The 24,406-nt window shown below is 47.1% G+C and overlaps 1 long non-coding RNA gene across 1 annotated transcript in view; it reads right to left on the bottom strand.

Annotated features, from left to right (window-relative positions):
* The window catches only part of LOC141073472 (uncharacterized), a 131,608-nt gene extending 111,943 nt beyond the window's left edge, over positions 1–19,665 (bottom strand). Inside the window, exon 1 of the long non-coding RNA XR_012226967.1 lies at positions 19,566–19,665. This is a non-coding gene — a long non-coding RNA (uncharacterized lncRNA). The remainder of the gene's footprint in view (positions 1–19,565) is intronic.
* Between the last annotated feature and the right edge of the window lie 4,741 nt (positions 19,666–24,406).

The following is a 24,406-nucleotide window of genomic DNA, read 5'->3' as shown; positions in this document are numbered from 1 at the left end:
AGTGATGCTAGCACTGATTGGGCACTGGGGTCATATGTCACAACAGCACGGGAGTCTTAGGCAGAACGAGGGCTGACACTGCAGGAACAATGCCAGCATGGGAGATGAGCACAAGCTTTTTTATTTTATTGGGGCCCAGGGTGGGGTGTTATGAATGGGTCGGAGGACAACAAAAAGCTCAGTCCCAGAAAACCAGAGAGGTTGGTAACTATGCAGATTCCTGATCCTAACCACACAACTAACAGTAGCAGTGGAGCGTTCCTACGATGACCTAGACGCCTCGTCACCGCCGGAGGACTATATAAGCCTAAATAATAAATACTAATATTTATTTATATAGCGCCAACATATTCTGCAGCGCTTTACAGTTTAACAGTTTCAAAACACAAGTCATAAGTAACATTATCAATACAATAATTAAAGCAAAGACGAAATAAGATGACCCTGCTTGTGAGAGCTTACAATCTACAATGAGGTGGGGGAGATACAGAGTACAGGGGTGTATTTATAATGATGGTCCAGCCATCTTGAGGGAGTGAAAGATGGATGGAGATTGTGTAAGGGTGCGTGTGTAGCCCATTCACTTAGAATGACTTTGATTAGTGAACGTGATAAGCCGCTCTGAACAAATGTGTTTTGAGGGAGCACCTAAAACTGTGCAAATTGTGGTTAGTCCTAATTTCTTGGGGTAGAGCATTCCAGAGGATAGGAGCAGCACGGGAGAAGACTTGTAGTCGGGAGTGGGAGGTACGGATTAGTGCAGAGGTTAGTCGAAAGTAGTTTGCGGAGCGTAGCGATCGGCTAGGCCGATAGACAGAAATGAGGGAGGAGATGTAGGGGGTGCCGCACCGTGGAGAGTTTTGTGGGCGAGAACAAGTAATTTGAATTGAATAGGCAGCTAGTGTAATGACTGATGGAGAGCGGACACGTCCAAGTACAGATTAGCCAGATGGACAACCCTGGCTGCTGCATCAAGTATGGACTGGAGGGGATAGTCGAGAGATGGGGAGGCCAATTAATAGAGCGTTGCAGTAATCCAGCCAGGAGTGGATCAATGCTACAGTGAGGGTTTGTCGTTTCCATGGTGAGAAAAGGGCGGATTCTAGAGATGTTCTTTAGGTGTAAGCGGCAAGAGATTGTATATGGGATGTGAAGGAGAAATTGGTGTCAAACATAACACCCAGACAGCGCGCCTGCTGCCGGGATGTTATTGTGGTGCCACACACGGAGAGGGAAATGTCAGATTTAGGGAGGTTAGTAGACGGCGGGAGCAGAACTAGTTCAGTTTTGGAGAGGTTGAGTTTCAGATAGAGAGTGGACATGATATTGGAGACTGCGGACAGTCACTGTCGTTCTGTAGTACAGAGGGGGTAAGGTCGGGGAATGACGTGTATAGTTGTGTGTCATCAGCATAAAGATGGTACTGAAAGCCAAATCTGCTGATGGTCTGTCCAATTGGGGCTGTGTAGAGAGAAGAGAAGGGAGCCAAGGACTGAGCCCTGAGGTACCCCGACAGCAAGAGGAAGAGGAGATGAAGTGGAGCCAAAGAACAAAACCCTGAAGGAGCGGTCAGAGAGATCGGAAGAGAACCAGGAGAGAGCAGTGTCCTTAATGCCTAGTGACTGGAGCCTAGAGAGTAGGAGATGGTGGTCAACAGTATCGAAAGCTGCAGATAGGTCAAGAAGAATGAGCAGAGAGTGGTCACCATTACGTTTTGCTGTCAGAAGGTCATTGGTCACTTTGATGAGTGCAGTTTCATTCGAATGTAGGGGGTGGAAGCCGGACTGTGAAGGGTCTAGAAGGGAGTGAGTGGAGAGATGATGGGTAAGGCAGGAGTAGACAAGGCACTCCAAAAGTTTAGAGATGAAGGGGAGATTGGAGACTGGTCTGTAGTTGTTTGTGCAAGATGGGTCGAGAGCGGGTTTCTATAGTAATGGAGTAACGATGGCGTGTTTGAAGGAGGATGGGAAAATGCCTGAGGACAGGGAGAGATTAAAGATTGTAGTTAGGTGGGTTGTGATGACTGGAGAGAGACTGGAGGAGATGTGAGGGAATGCGGTCGGTAGTGCATGTAGTCTGACAAGGAGAGGTGTCTGGAGACTTCTTCTGTGATGGGATCAAATGTGGAAAGTGAGCCAGGGGAGATGCAGGAAGGGATGGGAGTCACAGCACTTGGTGGTTGGGAGCAGATTTCCTGACGGATATCATCCATTTTTTTGTAAAGCCTAAAGCAAGAAAAGGGAAAAACTAACTGCCCCAGAGCAGACCCCAAAGGAATAGACAGCCCCCTAATGTATTGACGGTGAAACAAGATGAAAACACACATGCAGGAAAATAGGCTGAGCAAATGATGGGGCCCAAACCAACTACAAAGAACAGGAAAGGAAAGACTGTCTGCAATCTGCCAAAAACCCTACAAAAATAATGTCCAACACTTCTGATAACAAAATTAACCCTGAAGTGACTTCTCCCACTATATCAGCACTCTGAAATATTCTGAGACAGAGCAAAAAGAGGCCAATCTAATAAGGGACTAAAAAGCAAATACAAATAAATAAGAGTGGAAATTCAGTACAGCCCCAGATGGGGCTGGCTGAACACACAACTGAACAGACCAACAAAATCCAGTGTGCACATTAGCAAAAGCACTTATCTTGAGAAGGCTGGAACAGAGCTGAAAACCAAGACCTGAGAAGCCAGAAGCAATCACTAGCACTAGACTAGGGCGTCGGCTGTCTTAAATCCAGTCTAAGATTCCTGAGGTCCAATCATCATCCTCATTATCAGGTGGTAGATCTGATTAAATCAGCCTCACTACCTCCTCTTACCACCAGAGGGGGTCTTCTGGAAGGGGAACTCACAGCTGGTGGACCAAAGAATGAACTCACAACAGTGGGGTAGTGGACAACTTCAACATATTAGTACGTAACTGAATTGGTCGTGCAATATTTACTCAATTCATCAGGTTTTCCCATACAACCTACAGACACCACCTTTCAGCCCCATGTAGCATCATTCTATAATGCTGTATATAGGTCTCCAAGATGCCATGCAAAACCGAAAAAAAACCTTTTATCATACTCACCTGTGTTTCAGTCCAGTTGGTTGAGTGTCGTTGGTCTTGGTCTGGCACCTCCTCTCTTCTTGCGGTTCTTCTCTACTTTGTGTGGATGATGCACCCCAAGTCATCCACACAGATACCCATTGCAGGCACACCTCTCTGCCCTACTGAGGACAGAGCACAGTACTGTTCTGCGCATGCACGGGGAAAGGCCAAAGAGCACTTGGGGGACTGGCACACTGTGGATGACGTAAAATGCATCAACCACACAAAAGCAGAGAAGCATCACGAGAGGAGGCGCCAGGACCAGCGACGACCATTGGAACGGGCCGCCACATAGGTGAATCAGGTGAGTATGAGGCTGAAGTTAATTTCTTACGTGGAGCTGAAGTTGGTTTCTTATTAGGCAATTTTTTTCTTTTGTTTTTTATAGGTTAAACAAAAAATAAGCATCACAATAATAAAGCAGCAAGGTGCCCTGATGTAAACACACTTAAAAACAGCTTCAAAAATGGGCACCAAGGGTGTTAATGAAAGGGTTAAATTACATTGGGCCACTGATATCACACCACAGATCTATAGACCAGGGAGCCCCACATCAAAACCAGGTGTCTCCAGCCTGGCCCAAATGGGTTCTGGGCATCAGAACTGGCATTAAAGTGGGTAGTCTGTTTTGGTCTTTTGAATAAATAACTGGTTTTTAAGGGGTTAAATGACTTTGTTCCAATAATTTCACACCAAGAATACACAGATAGCAATACCCAGCATCAAACCAAGGTCACTACAGCTTGGCCCAATTGGCATCAAATTAGGCAAACAGATTTGGATTAGTAACTGAATTTTTTTTTTTTTTTTGTTTTTTTGGGGTTATATGCCTTTGGGCTACTGATTTCACAACATAACTACATAGATAGTGATGTCCTGCATCAAACCCAGGATCCTACAACCTGGCCCAAATGAGTTCTGGGCATCAGAATTGGCATCAAAGTGGGCAAACAGGCAATTTTCACATTTGAATAAATTACTGATGATTTTAAAGTGTTAAATGCCCTTGGGCTACTGATTTCACACCAAGAACACAAAAAGTGTATATTTAGCGTGAGATCAGTGGTCCAAAGTCATTAAACCCTTTAAAAACCATCAGATACTTAATTCAAATCTGTGAAAATTGCATGTTTGCCCACTTGCGTTCTGGGCATCAGAACTGGCATCAAAGTGGGCAGTCGATTATAGCCATTGGAATAAGTAACTGATGTTTTTAAGGGGTTGAATGACTTTGGGCTACTGATACCAGACAACTATTATATGCTTCACATCAAACCCAGGTCCCTCCAGCCTGGCCCAAATGAGTTCTGGCCATCAGAACTTGCATCATAGTGGGCAGACAGACGATTGTCACAGATATGAATAAGTGACTGATGTTTTTAAGGGGTTAATGACTGAGCCCCTGATATCACAGTAAGAATACAAGAAGTGTATATTTAGTGTGAGGCCAGTCGCCTAAAGTTGTTAACCCTGTCACTAGCTTTTCTTTGATGCCCCTTGTGAGGCTACTGGTCAGTGTAGTCACAGAGGTTTCCTCCCTGCAATGTTTTATTACTGTGATCTTTGTTGTGGACACTGTAAAATCAGGAAAAACCCAGAGCCAACTTCATGGTCAGCCTATAGCTTTGTGCTCAGGTATCACAGAAGCAGCAGCAAGCATCATGGCGGTGAAACGCCCGCCAGGGCAGTGGGGTTACTCGGTACCGGGTTGGTGTCTGAGAGATGTCACGGTGACCCGGTCCGTGGCCCTGGGCGTCCAAGCAAAAGGGGTAAAACGTGGCTGAATAAAGTTTATAAGTGAATGATACGTGACGCCACCTGTGGTGCTCAGCAATGAAGGGGTTAAGCCGACGCTGCAGGTAGATCCTCTGGGACAGATGGCATAAGGCAGCAAGATGTAATACCTCCCCACAGGAGCTGTGGTCCCAGATCAGTGGTAATAGGTGTTGAGGAAGAGGGTGTAGTGTCAGGCACAGATGTAGCAGTGCTGGAGGGGTTGCAGGAAGAAGGCAATGACACAACAGGGAGTAGTTTCTTTTACCTTTACTTTGCAAGTGCAGTCCAGGATCCATATTACAGATGGAACAGGAGTTGGCCAGCCTGGAAGCAACTTAGGAATCTCTATGCAGATGGGTTGTGTAGTCTCCTTCCTCATGCTTTTCTGAGGTACTTGCAGTAGTGATTTACACTGAAGTTCCCCTTGCTTGCTCTCTTTTAGAACTCCCTCGTATGGCAGACAGCTGTAGCCTCCTTCTGGCTCACATGTTGCTGTTGTGCTTCTGAGTCTTATGTGAGAACAGAGCATTTACTGCCTCCTACTCCTCCGGTTTCTGCTGCAGGAACATCAGCATCCATACAACTTCGGAGACCGGACTCCGGACCACGCGCTACGCTAGAAGTGAGCCTGAACTCCGCTCCATCCTCCAATCCACACACTTTTCCCTCCTCACAGGAACTGAATGACTTCCCCTTCCCGGCCCTCAGAGAGCAGCTCCTCCCCCAGTTTTGGCTCAGAGCTCCCTCTGCTGGCCTGGAGTGGGAGCTGTGCTGTGTGTTGTATTTAAAAGGGGTTGTCCGGGCTTTTCACACAATACATAATCTCAGTGCATATCCGGGCTGCAGAATGGTGACAATAAGTAATCTACTTTGTCACTAGTTTGCATGGTTTTCTAGATATTCTGCACAAAACGTCCAGGGGGGGGGGGGGGGGGGGGCGGGGTGTTATGGCATTGAAATGAGACACTGGTTGTTTCCTCCTACTCTAAAAACATGCTGTCTGTAGCAACAACCCCACCCTCCATAACACACCCCCCCTGGACGTTCTGTGCAGAATATCTAGAAAACCATGCAATCTAGTGACAAAGTAAATTACTTATTGCCACCATTCTGCAGCCCAGATATGCACTGAGATTATGTGAAGAGCGCGGACAACCCCTTTAACTGACAGAGACCCTTAGTGCTTCCAAGAATGACATCACTCTCCTTAGGAGGAAGGTAATGCCACTGTGGCGACCAAACTCCTGGGGGCACCACATTGGCCATGAGAAACAGTGACACGGGCCAGCAATGGTTACTGCAAGAGCCCGTCACCGTGGATCCGCATACACACACTGCCTCACCGCGGAGCCGCATACACACACACATTGCCTTGTGAGGCTGCTGGTCAGTGTAGTCAGAGGGCTCCTCCCCACAGGGTTTTATTACGGTGATCTTTGTTGATGGACTTACAGGGAAAACCTGGAGCCAACTTCATGGTCAGCCTAGAGCCGTGTGCTCAGGTACCACAGATGCACCAGAAAGCATCATGGTGGCCATGAGAAGCAGTGACACGGGCCAGCAATGGATACTGCAAGAGTCTGCTGGCCAGACTTCACAAATGCCTCTGGAAGAAGGACAATAAGGCCAAGTACCCACGTATGCAGAAAATTACTGACTAAAAATCAGACTCCTTCCCAGAAAACGCGTGTTTTTTCTGGAGCGGCCCCAGTCTCATAGAAAAGATAGAAATGCGGATTTTTCCGCGAAGTTAATGAGCATGCTGCGTTTCCCGCTATGTGTTTTTTTTGCGGAAAAAAAAAAACACATCAATATGGACAAAGTTCAGAATTCATTAAAATGAATGGGATATTTCTTGTAAGAGTTTTTGCCAGAAAAAAAAAAAAAAAAAAAAAAAAAAAAATTACGTGGTTACACAGCCTTACTGCTCCGAGTGGGGGAGCCGGCCGCCATTATTACCTCAGCCTCTGAACAGCTCCAGCTCTGCCCAATCAGTTTCTTAATCATCTGCTCTTCTCTCCACTGGCTGATCTCTATCTCTGCTGTCTCCTTTCGCTGACCGCTGCTCTGCTCTCACTCTCCACCACACCAACAAGTTGCCGCCAAACAACTTCCCAGCTGTTAACGGTCAGCTGGAGAATCTGCACATGATGCGTCACCAGTCTCCATCTCCTCATTGGCTGGTTTGTGCTCTCAGGACTACACAGTGAAGGCAGAGTGCTGTTTACATGCGATGTGCGGGCAGGCTATGTCTAGATCAGAGGTGATTCTCTGGGGTCGTCATTTTAGCCCCTGCGCCTACATGGCTCACTAGGGAGCTGATGAGGATCTCGCCATAGCACCTGTAGACTGCTCCAGTGCTGAGGACGCTGGATGGGAAATGCTGGACCCCAGTAATCCCCTCCAATGAGAGGACTGGAATGCAGGTGGTCCCTGGATCCTCATACATATCCATTCTAGTCCCCTCATCCAGCTTTTTCATGTTTTTTATGGAATTGCTCAAGGCTTTCATAGCGCACACAGCACAGACAGGGAGATTTTTTACACTGTTAGATTTTATGTATTTGGTATAACTTCCATTTTTATTGTCCTTTTTGTAATCTCACCAATTTCCCTCAGTGCTGATTGTTCAGAGCAGGGCCGCATTTAGAGTTTATGCTGCCCTAGACACTTTTTGTGCTGCCTCCCCCATTGGAGAGTAAGAATAATGCAGATACTGTCAGCAGTGACTTTGGCAAAAATCGCTGATGTGAAATTAGCCCTTCGCGGCAGATCCGGCAGTTTTTGCCACATAACGGATCACTTATGGCAACACTACGTTCGACCTCATTCAGTCCCTATTGCACATGTGAGGCACTTGTAGTTTTGCCACGACCCGGCACTTGCAGCAACGGAAAAAAAAAAAAAAAAAAAAAAAAAAAAAAAAAAAAAAGCTAGCGGCAGTTTTTTGTCTCACCGCAAGTGCCACACAAGTCCGCAAGTCCCATAGGGAATGAACGAGGTCAAACGCAGTGTTGCCGTAAGTGATCCGTTACGCGGCAGATGCAGAAAACTGATGGATCTGCCGCGAATGGGAAGAAAAAAAAAAAAAAAACGCTGATGTGAAAGTAGCCTTAGCAAACCTTACCATTAGTTGTCATGTGAGAATCTGGTGAATCTCCTTCACAGTACATGGTCAGTTGATTCTGCCATGGCTGCAAGGTTTGGCTGACAGATTTTTAAAGGGAACCTTCAAACTCACAGAATCATCCAGGTGTGCACTGGCAACCTTCATACAGGCCTGCACTGGCAACCTTCATACAGGCCTGCACATGTGCCTTCTTAAGCAGGGAAACCTTGCGGGCACTGCAGGATCGTAAGCCTTTACAGCGTAATGTGTTACCAATGGTTTTCTTGGTGACTGTGGTCCCAGCTGCCTTGAGATCATTAACAAGTTCCCCCGTGTAGTTTTAGGCTGATCTCTCACCTCCTTCCTCATAATCAAGGATACCCCACAAAGTGACATTTTGCATGGTGCCCCACATCAATGATAATTGTCAGCCATTTTGTATTTATTCCATTTTCTTACTATTGCACTAACAGTTGTCTCCTTCTCAACCAGCATCTTATGTTTTTGTAGCCCATAAAAGCTTTGTGAGGGACAAGATCATAGACCTTGTCCCCGACATCCTTATAAAGCTCTTTGGTCTTGCCCATGTTGTAGAGGTTAGAGTCTGGCAGATTGAGTACAAGTGTGATTTTCTGGATTTTATTTTTGATATTGTATTTCTCAATGTTAAAAATAACCTACCCTTAAAATTATAGACTGTTCATGGCTCTGTCAGTGGGCGAACTTACAAAATCAGCAAGGAATCAAATACTTATTTCCCCCGCTGTATAAGACTGTATACTGTATGGAAAACGTGGATCCTACAAAAAAAAAAAAAAAAAAACACACATTGCAGGCTCCGTCCAGGCATCCCGGCGGATGCAAAATATTTGGCGGATCCGCAAAAAAAAACAGATCCAACGGATGGCCATCCGTCAACATCTGCCGGTAATGAAACTCAATGGGGAAAATAAAAAAAAATAAAAAAAAAAAAAAACAGACCTGCCAAAAAAAATGGCGGATGCTTTTTTTTCCAAAAGCTGGCAGATTTTGACTGATGGTCAAAAAGTATTAAGTTACGTACCGGTAACGGTATTTTTCAGAAGCCCATGACAGCACCACGAGAGAGGGGATCCGCCCTTCGGGAACAGGAAACCTACAGATACAAAAGGGCGGCACCTCTCCCACGCATCAGTTGGATTACAGAGCTTGAGAGGCTACCATGGTTAGTACACCGCATATACAACCCATCCATCCCATTTACAATTCCTTAAACCATCTCCCACATAAGGTGAACTCGCGAAAACCATCCTCTAAAAGGGGTGCACCCTTATACGTGAGCAAGGGAGGGAACTACGGGTGCTGTCATGGGCTTCCGAAAAATACCGTTACGTAACTTAATACTTTATTCGGACTCCCATGACAGCACCACGAGAGAATTACAGAGATGTAAACTAATTTAGGGAGGGACTACAGCCTGCAGCACCCTTAGCCCGAAGGCGAGATCTGAGGAGGCACCCATGTCTAACCGATAGTGGTTAAAAAAGGTGGAAGGAGATGACCAGGTGGCCACCTTACATATCTGGTCAATTGATACTCCCGATCTCTCTGCCCAGGATGATGCGATGGCACGAGTGGAATGCGTCCTCGGGTTCTGTGGAGCCGGACCGCCACCTGCTGTGTAGGCAAGAGAGATAGCCTCCCTAATATGCACTTTGACACACTACCCTTTCCTGGGACCTTGGAAGGATAAAAAGAATGCGTTCTCCTTCCTCCAAGGATCTGTGGCTGCTAAATATTTAAGTAGGCATCTCTTAACATCCAGAGCCTGAAGCTTTTGTTCTTTAGGATTGGTTGGATTAGGGAGGAAGGAAGGCAGGCAGAACTATCCCTTGTGTCGTATGAAAATGAGATGCTACCTTGGGAAGGTATGCCGGGTCTGGCCTTAGGATTACTCTATCCTGCAAGAAGTCTGTAAGGGGGCAATCTGGAAAGTGCCTGTATGTCGCTTATTCTACGTGCAGATGTTATTGCTACCAAAAAGGCTGTCTTAAGTGATATCTTTAGTGAAGCAGAATCCAGAGGTTCAAACGGTTTCTCTGTCATGACTAAATTTAAGTCCCAAGGTATACACCTATCCTCGAGTATGGGTCTCGATCTGGTAACTGCCTTAATGAATCTCGCTACCCAATGGTTACCGGCAATGTCGCATGCAAATAGGGCCCCTAAAGCTGAAACCTGTACTTTCAATGTACTAGTGGAAAGGCCCAACTCGAGACCCCTCTGGAGGAATTCTACAATCTGTTTTACAGGTATTCCATCCCTGATATTAAACTCACAGGTGGACAGGAATCGCCTCCAGGTTCTAGCATATATACCTGTGGTGGTTTGTTTCCTACTTTTTAGGAGTGTATCGATTACATTTTTTTGAGAACCCTCTATCCCTTAATAGTGTCCTCTCAAACACCATGCCGTCCCGCTACTTGTGGGTGGTTGACTGGCCCCTGGTAGAGGAGATCTGGAAGGTTTGGCAGTACCCAAGGATCGCTTCCTGACATGGTCCTCAACCATGCAAACCAGGTCCTTCTGGGCCAGAAGGGGGCAGTCAATATGACTCTTGCCCCATCTTCCTCACTACCAGAGGTAGAAGGTTCAAAGGCAGAAAGGCATAAGCCAGCGAGAAGTCCCATTTTATTAGGAGGGCGTCCACGGCCAGTGGATTTTCCCTGGGATTTAGGGAACAGTTTTTTCCTTCCCGTTTTCCTTGGTGGCAAAGAGGTCCACCTCCGGTTGACCCCATTTGCGGACAATCTGGTTGTAGATGTCTGAGTTTAAGGCCCATTATCCCTGCGGCTTAGAAAGTTTGCCTTCATGTTGTCTTTTCCACTGATGTGGAGCGCGGTTAAAGATAGAAAATTTTTCTCTGCTATCTGAAGGAGACATTCAGTTATCCACATCAGGGCGTTGGAGCGGGTTCCACCTTGGTGGTTGACATAGGCTACCTGGTTGTCCGAGAGTATCCTCACATGATGGCCCTGTAGATACATAATGAGTTTTTAATGGCCAATTTAATCGCCAGCAGCTCCCTCTGGTTAGATGAGACCTCAGCATCGGAGTCCCACTGTCCCTGTACCACTATGTCCCCCATATGGGCCCCCCCAACCCCAAGGACTAGCGTCTGTGGTCATTATGCGGGTTATCACCCAGGGCACCCCCGAGGCTAAATTTCCAACATCGAGCCACCACCTAAGATGTAATAGTTGAGGGGCTTAGCAATACCTGACCCTGCAAGAAGCCCTCTAAGGTTCGGCTATTAACCAGGACGTCATTCTGAAGGGCCCTAGTGTGGAATTGTGCCCACTTGACCTCTGGGATACATGAGGTTAGGGAGCCTAACAGGGACATGGCCTGCCTGAGGGTCAATCGATTGCCCGAAGAACCTGCTGCTGTAATTTATCTACGGGTAACAGACACTGCTGAGCTTCTGAATTTAACAGCAAGCCTAGAAACTTCTGGACCTTTAAGGGCTGAAATTGGGACTTCTCGTAATTTATTATCCATCCGAGGTTCTCTAATCTGGACTTAGCTTTTTTTTTTTATCTGAGATAGACAATGGTCCACTGAATTTCCCACAATCAAAAAATCATCCAAGTACGGGATAACTAAGATGTCAACTTCCCGTAAATGAGCCATAACTTCGGCCACTATTTTTGTAAATACCCGGGGCGCTGCTGAGAGACCAAAGGGAAGGGCTCTATATTGATAATGATGGATTATACCGTCCATTGATACCGCCACTCTCAGAAACTGCTGGAAATCTGCGTGGATGGGCACATGATAGTATGCGTCTTTTAAGTCCACTACCGCCATAAAACACCCTTCAAACAGCATCTTTATTGTAGAACTAATGGATTCCATTTTAAAAAGTGCGTTTAACCAAAAATTCATTAAGGAAACGTAAATTAATAATCGTTCTGAATGTTTTATCCGGCTTTTGGATTAGGAATAAGGGAGAGTAGAATCCTCTTCCTCTCTCAGGACTTTTTTTTTTTTTTTTTTTTTAGACACAGGTTCAAGGCCTCTGCTTCTAAAGCCGCTTGCTCGAAGGGTGAAGACCTTAAGGGTGTTGGTTTAAAGGTATCCCGTGGGACTTGAGTGAACTCCAACCTGAGTCCGGTGGATATCACATTCCGCACCCAGTCACTATTGGTGACCTGTAGCCATGCTGGGAGGAAGGATGACAGTCTACCCCCCACGGGAATTCCTAGTCATTGGTTCTCTCTTTTTCGCTCTCTCGACGAGCATCTGAACATGAAGCCCGTACCTCTTCTTCTATCCTCCCATCTGGGACAGTCTCTATTAGGTGAAGGGTTACGCCTTCTCCCTTGACCGAATCTCCTTCTATTAAAACGGACGTCGGTAAGATGCGGACCAAAGATTTGGGAATTTCTTTTTATCATCCCCGGCCTTCTCCAGTAATTCGTCCAGGACTGCTTCGAATAAATATTCCCCCTCACACGGGATAGTACAGAGTTTCGCCCTGGACTGAATATCTTCCGGCCAGCACTTCAGCCACAGGGCTCTCCGAGCCGCATTAGAGAGTCCTGCTGCCCTGGCGGCCATTCTGACTGCATCAGCCGAGGCATCCACTAGGAAGGCTGCGCCATCCTGGATTGGTAGGGCCCCAAGGATTGCCTGTCTAGATGTTCCTTGTTTTAACTGAGACTCTAACTGGTCCAACCAGACCAACATGGATCTGGCCGTGCAAGTCGATGCTACTGCTGGTCTTAAGGAACCGGCTGCAATTTCCCAGGTATTTTTAAGGAAGGTATCTGCCTTCCTGTCTAGAAGATCTTTAAGGGACCCCCATGTCCTCAAAGGGTAGCAAGGATCTTTTCGATGCTTTCGCTTTTGCTGCTGCTCCTGATCGCTCTCCATTACTGGCTTGCAATAATGTGGCCAAGGCAAGGCACCCATCTAGGGTCCTGCCTATATACCCCTCCTCCAGACAGCAGATTTCCTCTTGCCGCGCCCTCCCCCCTAATAGGGCCCCCCTCCCCAGCTGGCGCCGCTTTGGGCAGGGGAACCGGCGCTTACCGGCGTCCTCCCGATGGGCGCCGCCATCTTGGGTCCCCGCACCTGCGCAGTGGCGCCGCCGACCCGGAAGCGCCCCGAGGCTCCGCCCCCTGACGTCACCGCGACTCCGACGTGACCGGAAGTCACACGGGACACCCGGGCGCTCCACCATGGAGCGCTCCCTGGTTCCAGCTCCCTGCAGCAGCGCCGGCCCCCCTCAATCCACCGCGATCGCGCCGCCGGAGCTGGGAGCCCCCGGGGGGCATACATACCAGCGGCGGCGCACATATGGAGACGGACCTCCTCCGGATGCCGCTCCCTGCTGTATCCACCACCGCCGTGCCACCCATCCTGGGCCACCGTGGCGTCCTCCAGGAGCTCCGCACCAGGCCGAGGTAGGAGACCCCCTCGCTACCTGTACCGGCCGGCCTGGGATCCGGTATGTAGGATCCAGTCCCCTCAGGAACAGGAAACCAACTGATGCGTGGGAGAGGTGCCGCCCTTTTTTATCTGTAAGTTTCCTGTTCCCGAAGGGCGGATCCCCTCTCTCGTGGTGCTCTCATGGGAGTCCGAATAAACGGAAGTGTGAAAGAGGCCTAAGGAGTCAGGACTGCTGGAAAGGGAGTTACACATCACCTATGGCCACATGGCTGGGAAGAGCTATACTGGATTGAGTCTTATTTTCCAGCCGCGATTGGCACTGTAGGAAGTAAATGGATCTGTTACGCATATATCCTAGAACATACAGACTATGGAACACACTAAGAAGCTGCCCTTCCCTCATTATACAGGCATCTGGAAGTAACGGGGGACACCTGTCAGGATGAGGAGGTCCACTGTCAGGGCATCTTGTGGCCCAGAGTGCCTTCACATAGGCTCCAAGATGTTTAGAGGTTAGAGAATAGTTTTCTGGGAAAAATGCAGCTGTGATGTACCAGAAGGAACCTATGTGGTGTCCAGTCCATGTGCTGACCATGGTGCAATGTGTACACTGCCTTGCCACAAAACCGCATACACACACTGCCTCGACACAGAGCTATGGCACCCCCAGGAGTATGGCCGCCAGTGGCTTTGCCTTCCTCCAGGGAGGGCAATGCCAGGCTTGGAGGCAATGAAGGGTCTCTCTCGCAGTTAACCTATACATGCAACACAGTTCCACTCCAGGCCAGCAGGGGGGACTCAGTGCTCGCTGAGGGCCAAGAGGAAGGAGTGGTTAGTCTGAGGAGGGTGAAGTGTGCAGACGTGGAGGAGAAGCATGGAGATCGAGCAGAGGGAAAGGCTCATCTCCAGTGAGTGCATGAACTGGGGCCTGGTCTCCTTGGTTGTATGGATACTAATGGTCCTGCAACAGACACCAGAGGAGTAGGAGGCTGTATTTACAAATGCACTACCCCCCCCCCCCTCATCTAAGACTCAGAGGCACAACAGCACGGAGTGAAGATAGATGAAAAGCCGGTAACTCATATGCGGCAACTATATAATCACACTGACATGTTAGAATAGATATATACTAGAGAGAATAGATATATACATGTCAGTGACACATATGTAGTATAATATAAATATAGGCAATATATAACATATCTTTACATAATACATAGAATAATTATATGCAATATAGATCTAATATACAGCCATACTATATAGTATATATAATTGAAGACAGAATGAATATATATATCATATACAGTATATAATATGAATATAATCAAAACAATTACAATTAGTATAGTGTTTCTAAATTGTGGACATGTATTTAATTCATGAATGAATATATGTTATATACAGTATTTTTCGGACCATAAGACGCACTTTTTTCCCCAAAAAAGTTTTGGGGGGTGCGTCTTATGGTCGCAATATACTCACCTCCGGGGCTCTGCGGTGCGGTGGTGGCAGCGGGCAGGGCTCCGCCGGCATTTCCTCCAAGCCCGGAGGCCCCCCCGGACATCCCTTGCTGGCCGCCGCCATGTTGCGGTGGCCTCTGGGAAAATGGCCACAGGTCATACCCCAGCAAAGCCGCCCCAGCACAGCCGCCCCTGCCCCAGCACGAGCCTGGACCACTGAATGACCCCTGTGACTACTCCTCCACCTGTGCCAGATCCCTTCCCAGGTAAGCTGAATTCGGACTGTAAGACGGACCCCCATTTGACACATTATTATTTTTTTCCCTATTTTCCTTCTGAAAATTGGGGTGAGTCTTATGGTCCGGTGCGTCTTATAGTCCGAAAAATACGGTATATATCTATATGTGTGTTTTGAAGTTTTTTTTAAACCGATGTGCACAGTGTTAGTTTACAATCCTATTTTAACATGAGTTTTTACATGGAGAGAACTGCTCTATGTAAAGCCTCATGTTAAAAATCGCATTGCATACAGATGTCATACTGAAAAGTCACACTGAAATGGCATGACACTCACATGACAATTGCATAGAATCGGTCCGTTTTTTTCATCCCGAAAACAGACCTTTTTTTTCTCTCGCAAATGGGTATGAGGCCTTAGGAGGAACTTCAGTGTAACTCAGTACTAGGAGTACTTCACTCAAATAAGCGCTAGGAAGGAGACTGCACAGCCCATCTGCTGAGAGAGAATCCCTGAGTTGCTTGCAGGCTAGCCTGCTCCGGTACCATCTGTAAACAGGACCCTGGACTGCATTTATCAAGTAAAGGTACAGAAATTGCACCCTGCTGTGTCTTTGTCTGCTTCCTACCCCTCGGCACCGCTACATCCCCATGCCAACCACAACTACACTGCCCTGGGACTACAGCTTCACCTGTGGGGAGCTTTTACATCTTTGCTGCACCATACCATCAGTCCCAGTGGATCTGCATGCAGCGTCGGCTTAGCACCTCCCTTGCCGAGCAAAACAGGTGGCGTCACAAACTATTCAATGAACTACATTCTACCATTCAATCTCCCTATTACTTGGGCGCCCAGGGCCACGGACCGGGTCACTGCTGCGACACATCCCGCTGATACCGGCCCGCTACCGAGTACCCCACAGCCCTGGGAGGGCGACCCAGAGCCACATACATACACACTGCCTCACCACAGAGCTGCATACATACACACACACACGAGAACATGTGTGATGAGAACATGAAAGCTTCTGGCGGCTGACAGCACTTCCACCTTAAACATATTGTAGTGTGACAACTGTAGCCTGAGGCCAATCCGACACCTGTTGCTGCACACAGCACTGCAGAGCAAGCATACACTAGAGGACACTCAGCATGACACAGAGCATGCTCATCTACGATATAACCTACACTATTCATTGTATCCAAAGTAAACTACACATGACAACACCCGTGTCCATGGTCATGCATGGCAATTAATCACTGACAGCACCTGCAGAGCATGCACAGAATGAAGTGATGCATTCATGGACACATGGTGAAGCACTGTCCATTCTCACCTCAGTTTCCTCGGGCACCAGCTCCACATCTGGCCACCAGTCTAACAGCTGAGCGAGCGGCATATTACATGGACCAGTACACTCGATCTCCCTCCTCAGCACAAACCAGCTTCAGGCTAAGTGCACACGTTGCAGAAAATTTCTGCTCAAAAACCTGAATCCCTTCCCAGAAACCGCACCTATTTTTCTGCGTTTGATGCATTTTTTTTCCGCAGTGGTTTCAAACCGCATGGAAGCCAAAACTGCGGAAAAATCCGCAAAATTAATTAGCATGCTGCGTTTTTTCGTGGTAAAAACGCATCAATGTGCACAAATAGTGCAAAATGCATAGAAATGACCGAGAAGCTTATTTTTAGTGGTTTTATAGTGAAAACCACGGTAAAAAACGCTAAAAAAAGCTGTGTGTGAACACAGCCTCACAGTTAAGTAACTCCACCCCCTGCTCACTGACAGCGCCAAGCGTGCCCCCCTGCTGGTGTATAGGTTTCTATCAAAGGCTGCGCTCACCATTGGTCGCTGATAAGATGGAATGTCGCTTAATGGACCACACCCACACCCTGGGCTGCTCACACCCACACCCTGGGCTGCCCTGGGCTGCTCCTTACCTAGACTTTACAGAAGTGGAAGACTGAGGTGGGTGGGCGAGCCGACTCCTGGACAAAAAAAAAAAAAAAAAACCTTGCTCAGGTGCCGCCGCCCTACCCCCGCATCCTGGCGCCCTAGGCATGTGCCCTGGTTCAGTGTTCGCAGAAAGTGACATTTCCTACCTGTCACAGTCCTGTCCGCAGCCGCCACATTCTGAGGAGTGGGCTTTTTTAACCCCTTACACTCCCGAGGGTGGTTTGCATGTTAATGACCAGGCCAATTTTTACAATTCTGACCACAGATCCTTTATGAGGTAATATCCCTGGAACGCTTCCATGGATCCCGGTGTTTGACATTGTTTTCTAGTGACGTACTTCATGATAGTGGTAAAATTTCTTTGATATTACCTGCATTTATTTGTGAAAAAAAAAAAAAAAAATGGGAATTTGACAAGAAATTTTTAAGTTTCTCAATTTTCCAACTTTGAATTTTCATGCCCTTTAAATCAGAGATAGGTCTCAAAATACTTAAGTAACATTTCCCATATGTCTACCTTACATCAGCACAATTTTGGAACCAACATTTTTTTGTTGGGAAGTTATAAGGGTTAAAAGTTAAACAGCGATTTCTCATTTTTACACCACTTTTTTTTTTTTTTTTTTAGGGACCACATCACATTTGACATCGCTTTGAGGGGTCCATATAATAGCAAATACCCAAAAGTGACACCATTCTGAAAACTGCACTCCTGATGGTGCTCAATACCACATTCAAGAAGTTTATTAACCCTTCAGGTGCTTCACAGGAATTTTTGGAATGTTTAAAAAAAAAAAAAAAAAAAAAATTATTTTTCACACATTTACTTCAGGTCCAATTTTTTTTTGCTATACTAAGGGTAACAGGAGAAATTGGACCCCAAAAGTCATACCTTTTGTACTGAGTACACCGATACCCCATATGTGGGGGGGGGGGGGGGGGGACCACTGTTTGAGCACATGACAGAGCTTGGAAGGCAAGAAGCACGGTTTGACTTTTTCAATGCAAAATTGTCTGGAATTTTATTATACTCACTTGGGGGATCGGTCTGGGTCCAATGGTTGTCTCAGGTCTGGTGTCTCCCATCTTCATACGATGACATCCTACTCCTCGCTTCTGTCGCAGCTTCTGCACAGGTGTACTTGTTTTCCCTTCTGAGGGCAGAGTAGTACTGCAGTGCGCAGGCCCTCTGACCTTTCCTGGGCCCTGCACACTGCAGTATTTTACTCTGCCCTCAAAAGGGGGAAACAAGTACACCTGTGCAGAAGCCACGACAGACGCAATGAGCAGGATGTCATCGTATGAAGATGGGAGGTGCTGGACCTAAACCTGAGAGCCATCGAACCCGGATCGCCCCCCGGTCAGTATAATCTAACTTGTTTTTCTTATCTTTAAGGTTACATTGGGGGCTTATCTACAGCATTATAGAATGCTGTAGATAAGCCCCTATTGGCGGTGACCATAGCTTAAATGCAAAAAATGAGGTGACAAATTCCCTTCAATAACAAAAAAAAAAAAATAAGCATCACCATAACACAATGCAGTGAGGTGCTATGATGTAAATACCCTTAAAAACCGCTACAAAAACTATAAGACTGGCACAAAAATGGGCATCAAAGTGGGCACCAAAGGGCATTAATGAAAGAGTTTAGTGACTGTGCCACTGATATCACACTGCAGCCACATAGACCAGGGAGCCCCACATCAAAACCAGGTCTCTCCAGCCTGGCCCAAATGGGTTCTGGGCAGCAGAACTGGCATCACAGCGGTCAGTCAATTTTGGCCATTTGAATGAGGCCGGGGGTCACACTGCCGAGGTATAACGCAGTCCATTAACGCTGCCATAGACCCCCATTATGTGGCGCATCGCGACGCATGCTGTAAAGCGTCACGTGATCACAATGTGCGGCCATTCACTGACGGAGCCTTGGATGCGGGCTGCAGCGTCTGAGGCTCCGTCACCGCTAATTTATCATCAGTGCTAGCGGTATAGCATAACACATCGCTTTATCCTATAGCGTTAACGCAGCCCGTCAGCGCTATGCATTGAACGGGCTGTGTTAACACTATGTGAACCTGGCCTAAGTAACTGATGTTTTTAAGGGGTTAATGACTGAGCCCCTGATATCACAGTAATACAAGAAGTGTATATTTAGTGTGAGGCCAGTGGCCCAAAGTCATTAACCCTTTCCCTAGCTCCACTTTGATGCCCCTTGGGAGGCTGCTGGTCAGTGTAGTCACAGAGGGCTCCTCCCTGCAGTGTTTTATTACTGTGATCTTTGTTGTTTTAACTGTAAAATCAGTAAAAAACAAGTGGGAGCCAACTTCATGGTCAGCTCATAGCTGTGTGCTCAGTAGCACAGAGGCGGCAGCAGCGGCCATGAGAAACAGTGACACGGGCCAGCAATGGTTACTGCAAGACTCTGCCGGCCACTCTCCACACTACCACTTTGAATGGGGGAGCTGGCTGCCATTATTACCTCAGTCCTCGCAAAGCTCCCGCTCTGCACCATCATTTTCTTCATCCGCTCCAATCTCCCCTCTCACTGATCGCTGCTCTGCTTTCCACTCTCAATTATACCCACAAATTGACGGCAATCAACCTCCGAGTTATTAACGGTCAGCTGGAGAATCTGAGCATGCGCACATCCCGCATCACCAGTCTCCATCTCCTCATTGGCTGGTTTGTGCTCTCAGGACTGCACAGTGAAGGTTCAAGGCAGAGTGCTGTTTGCGTGCGATGTGCGGCGGGCTGCGTCTAGATCAGAGGTGATTCTCTGGGGTCGTCATTTTAGCCCCTGCGCCTACAGGGCTCACTAGGGAGCTGATGAGGATCTCGCCATAGCATCTGTAGACGGCTGGATCGGAGACGCTGCACCCCGGTAATCCCCTCCGATGAGAGGACTGGAATGCAGGTGGTCCCTGGACCCTCAGGCTATGTGCACACGTAGATTTTGGTCCTGTGGATTTGGAAAAATCTGCAGATAAATTCTCAGGTCAAAAGACCTGCGGTTTACCTGCGGATTTGCCCTGCGGTTTCACACCTCTACAATGGAGAAGGTGTGAAACCGCAGCAGAATTCACACGAAGAATTGACATGCGGTTTTGAACGCGCGGAAAAATCCCCAGTGTGTGCACTGCGTCTTTGTTTACCATTGAAAACAATGGTACTGTACAACGCAGCTAAATCTGCTGCGGACCCGCAGAGCCTGAAACGCGGATCCGCAGCAGAATCCGCACCGTGTGCACATAGCCTCATACATATCCATTCTCGTCTCCTCATCCAGCTTTTTCATGGTGTTTATGGAATTGCTCAAGGCTTTCATGGCGCGCACACAGCACAGACGGAGATTTTTTACACTGTTAGATTTTATGTATTTGGTATAACTTCCATTTTTATTGTCCTTTTTGTAATCTCACCAATTTCCCTCAGTGCTGATTGTTCAGAGCAGGGCCGCATTTAGAGTTTATTCTGCCCTAGACACTTTTCGTGCTGCCTCCCCCATTGGTGAGTATGAATAACGCAGACAGTGCCAGCAGTGACTTATGCTACTTTCACATCAGCGATTTTTGCCCTTCGCGGCAGATCCAGCAGTTTTTCCGCATTTGCCACGTAATGGATCACTTACGGCAACACTGCATTCAGCCTCATTCATTCCCTATGGGACTTGCAGACATGTTCGGCACTTGCGGTTTTGCCGCAATCCGGCAAATGCGTTATTTGCAGCAACGGACAAAAAACTCTGCTAGCAGTGGTTTTTTGTCTCACCGCAAGTGCCGTGCAAGTCCCATAGGGAATGAAGGAGGCCAAACGCAGTGTTGCCGTAAGTGAGTCGTTACGCGGCAGATGTGGAAAAACTGCTCGATCTGGCGCAAATGGCAAAAATCGCTGATGTGAAAGTAGCCTTAGCAAACCTTTCCATTAGTTGTCATGTGAGAATCTGGTGAATCTCCTTCACAGTACATGGTCAGTTGATTCTGCCATGGTTGCAAGGTTTGGCTGACAGATTTTAAAGGCAACCTTCCAACTCACAGAATCATCCAGGTGTGCACTGGCAACCTTCATACAGGCCTGCACATGTGCCTTCTTGAGCAGGGAAACCTTGCGGGCACTGCAGGATCGTAAACCTTTACGGCGCAATGTATTAGCTATTTTTTTTGTGACTGTGGTCCCAGCTGCCTTGAGATCATTAACAAGTTCCCCCGTATAGTTATAGGCTGATCTTTCACCTTTCTCATGATCAAGGATACCCCACGAGGTGAGATTTTGCATGGTGCCCCAGGTCGGTCGGTTAAGTCATTTTGTATTTATTCCATTTTCTTACTATTGCACCAACAGTTGCGTCCTTCTCAACCAGAGTCTTAATTATGGTTTGTAGCCCATTCCAGCTTTGTGCAGGTCTATGATCTTGTCCCTGACATCCTTATAAAGCTCTTTGGTCTTGCCCATGTTGTAGAGGCTAGAGTCTATAGACATGAGTCTTTTATAAAGGTATGTAAGACAGCTGTCTTTAATGCAGGTAACAAGTTGATTAGGAGCATCCACGATACGGATTCTGCTGTGGAATTTTCCTCGCAGATTTTGCTAAATCTGAAGGTTTAATGGCCTGCATTTTACCTGCAGTTTTAGTGCTGATTTAGGCTTTGTGCACACGCTGCGGTTTTTGCTGCGGTTCCGCTGCGGTTTTGGCCGCAGCAGAACTGCAGACAGTGTTCAGTAGCATGTTATCCTATGGGATTTACATTCTGCTGTGCACATGCTGCGGATTTTTTACTACGGAAAAGCTGCAGTTTTGAATCCGCAGAAAGAATTGACATGTCAATTCTATTCTGCGGATTCTGCTGCGGTTTACCATCTCCTCCATTGTAGAGATGATAAACCGCAGGCCAATCTGCAGGTAAAACCGCAGGTCATTTTACCTGCGGTTCTGCAGATAAAGAAACCGCAGACCAATCCGCAGCGTGTGCACTTAGCCTTAGTGCAGTTTTTGTGCGGATTTCCCCTGCAGTTTTCACCTGCAGATTTCTATAATGGAGCAGGTGGAAAACTGCAGCAAAACCGCACAAAAGAAGCGACATGCTGCTTCTTTTATTCCGCACCAAATCTGCGCAGAAAAATCTGCAGCATGTGCACAGCGTTTATTGTTTTATATACCCTTAAATGGTACTGTACATCACGTGCAGTTCTGCAGGGCAAAATCTGCTGCAGAACTGCACAGAATCTGCACCGTGTGCACAGGGCCTAAGGCTATGTGCACACATAGTTTTAGGTGCTGCGGATTTTTCAGCTCGGATTTCGAAAAATCCGCAGGTAAATCCACAGGTCAAAAGACCTGCGGTGTAGCCTGCGGTTTCACACCTCTACAATGGAGAAGTTGTGAAACCGCTGCGGATTCCGCACAAAGAATTGACATGCTGCGGATTTGAACCCGTAGCAAATCCGCGCGGAAAAATCCGCAGCATGTGCACAGCGTTTTTTCAGTTTACCATTGAAAACAATGGTACTGTACAACGCAGCTAAATCTGCGGACCCGCAGAGCCTGAAACGCGGATCCGCAGCAGAATCCGCAACGTGTGCACATGGCCTTAGGCTATGTGCACACGTTGCGGAACTCCCGCAGAATTTACCACGAGAATTTCATTCAGCGGGAAAATCGCATTTTAACCCCTTCACTCCCGGAGCTTTTTTCGAGTTTTCGTTTATCGCTCCCCTTCTTTCCAGAGCCATAACTCTTATATTTTTACGTCAATATGGCCATGTGAGGGCTTATTTTTTTGCAGGACGAGTTGAACTTTTGAATGACACCTTTGGTTTTACCATGTCGTGTACTCGAAAACGGGAAAAAAATTCCAACTGCGGTGAAATTGCAAAAAAGTGCAATCCCACACTTGTTTTTTGCTTGGCTTTTTTGCTAGGTTCACTAGTTGCTAAATCTGACCTGCCATTATGATTCTCCAGGTCATTACAAGTTCATAGACACCAAACATGTCTATGCTCTCTCTTATCTAAGTGGTGAAAAAAAATTCCAAAGTTTGCTAAAAAAAAAAAAAAAATGCGCAATTTTCTGTGACCCTTAGCGTCTCCATTTTTCGTGATCTGGGGTCGGGTGAGGGCTTATTTTTTGCGTGCCGGGCTGACGTTTTTAATGATACCACCTTTGTGCAGATATGTTCTTTTGATCAACCGTTATTGCATTTTAATGCAATGTTGCGGCGACCAAAAAAAGGTAATTCTGGTGTTTTGAATTTTTTTCCCGCTACGCCGTTTGGCGATTCTGAACGCGGCGATACCTAATATGTGTATGTGGGATTTTTTTTTTATTGTTTTATTTTGATTGGGGCGAAAGGGGGGTGATTTTAACTTTTATTTATTTTTAAACATTTCTTTTTTTTTTTTTTACTCGATCGGCTATGCTACATATGGGCAATGAGCAGATTGCCCATATGTAGCAAATTTACTCCTGTGCTTTCAGCGCCGACCACCCGGTAGTCGGCGCTGAAAGCCATCTGCCTGGAACAACCATAGAGATCTCTATGAGACCTCTGGTTGTCCAGGCAACATGACGCCGACCCCCAATCACGTGACGGGGGTCGGCAATGAGCTCATTTCCGGGCTGGAAATGCTATGTAAATGCCAGCTGTCGGCTTTGACAGTGGGATTTAACTAGTAATAGGCGCGGGCGGACGGCGATTCCACTCGCGCCTATTGCGGGCACATGTCAGCTGTTCATAACAGCTGACATGTTGCGGCTTTGAGGTGGGCTCACCGCCGGAGGACCTTACCGATGACATACTATTCCGTCATCGGTATGTAAGGGGTTAAATTCCTGCTATTTACCCACGGAAAAACTAGCGTTTTGCATGTTTAATTAGCTTGCAGAATGCTAGCGTTTTCCAAGAGATCTGTAGCATCGCTTGGAAAACTGATTGACAGGTTGGTCACACTCGTCAAACACAGTGTTTGACTAGTGTGACCAACTTTTTACTATTGAGGCTGCCTATGAGCATCAGTAGTAAAAAGATCTAATGTTAAAAATAATAAAAAAAAATTGAAAAATCGTGTTTTTCTCACCTTCCGACGTCACGTGCAGCGTTCCCGATCTTCACAATGCTCCCGTTCCCAGTAATGCCTTGCGAGATCTTTGATGACGTAGCGGTCTCGCGATACTGTAGCGGTCTCGCAAGACCGCTACGTCATCACAGGTCCTTGCAGCAAGGCATTACTGGGAATGGGAGTTGGCGGGAGCATCGGTAAGGCCTCTTTCACACATCAGGTTTTCGCCGTCAGCCGCGATCCGGCTCTTTTGACAAAAACCGGATC

This window comes from Dendrobates tinctorius, unplaced genomic scaffold (assembly GCF_039654945.1).
Source record: "Dendrobates tinctorius isolate UK_male_01 unplaced genomic scaffold, ASM3965494v1 ptg000302l, whole genome shotgun sequence".
NCBI classification, from domain to species: domain Eukaryota; kingdom Metazoa; phylum Chordata; class Amphibia; order Anura; family Dendrobatidae; genus Dendrobates; species Dendrobates tinctorius.
The sequence above is the reverse complement of the archived record's forward strand: the minus strand, read 5'-3'. Positions and strand labels throughout refer to the sequence as shown.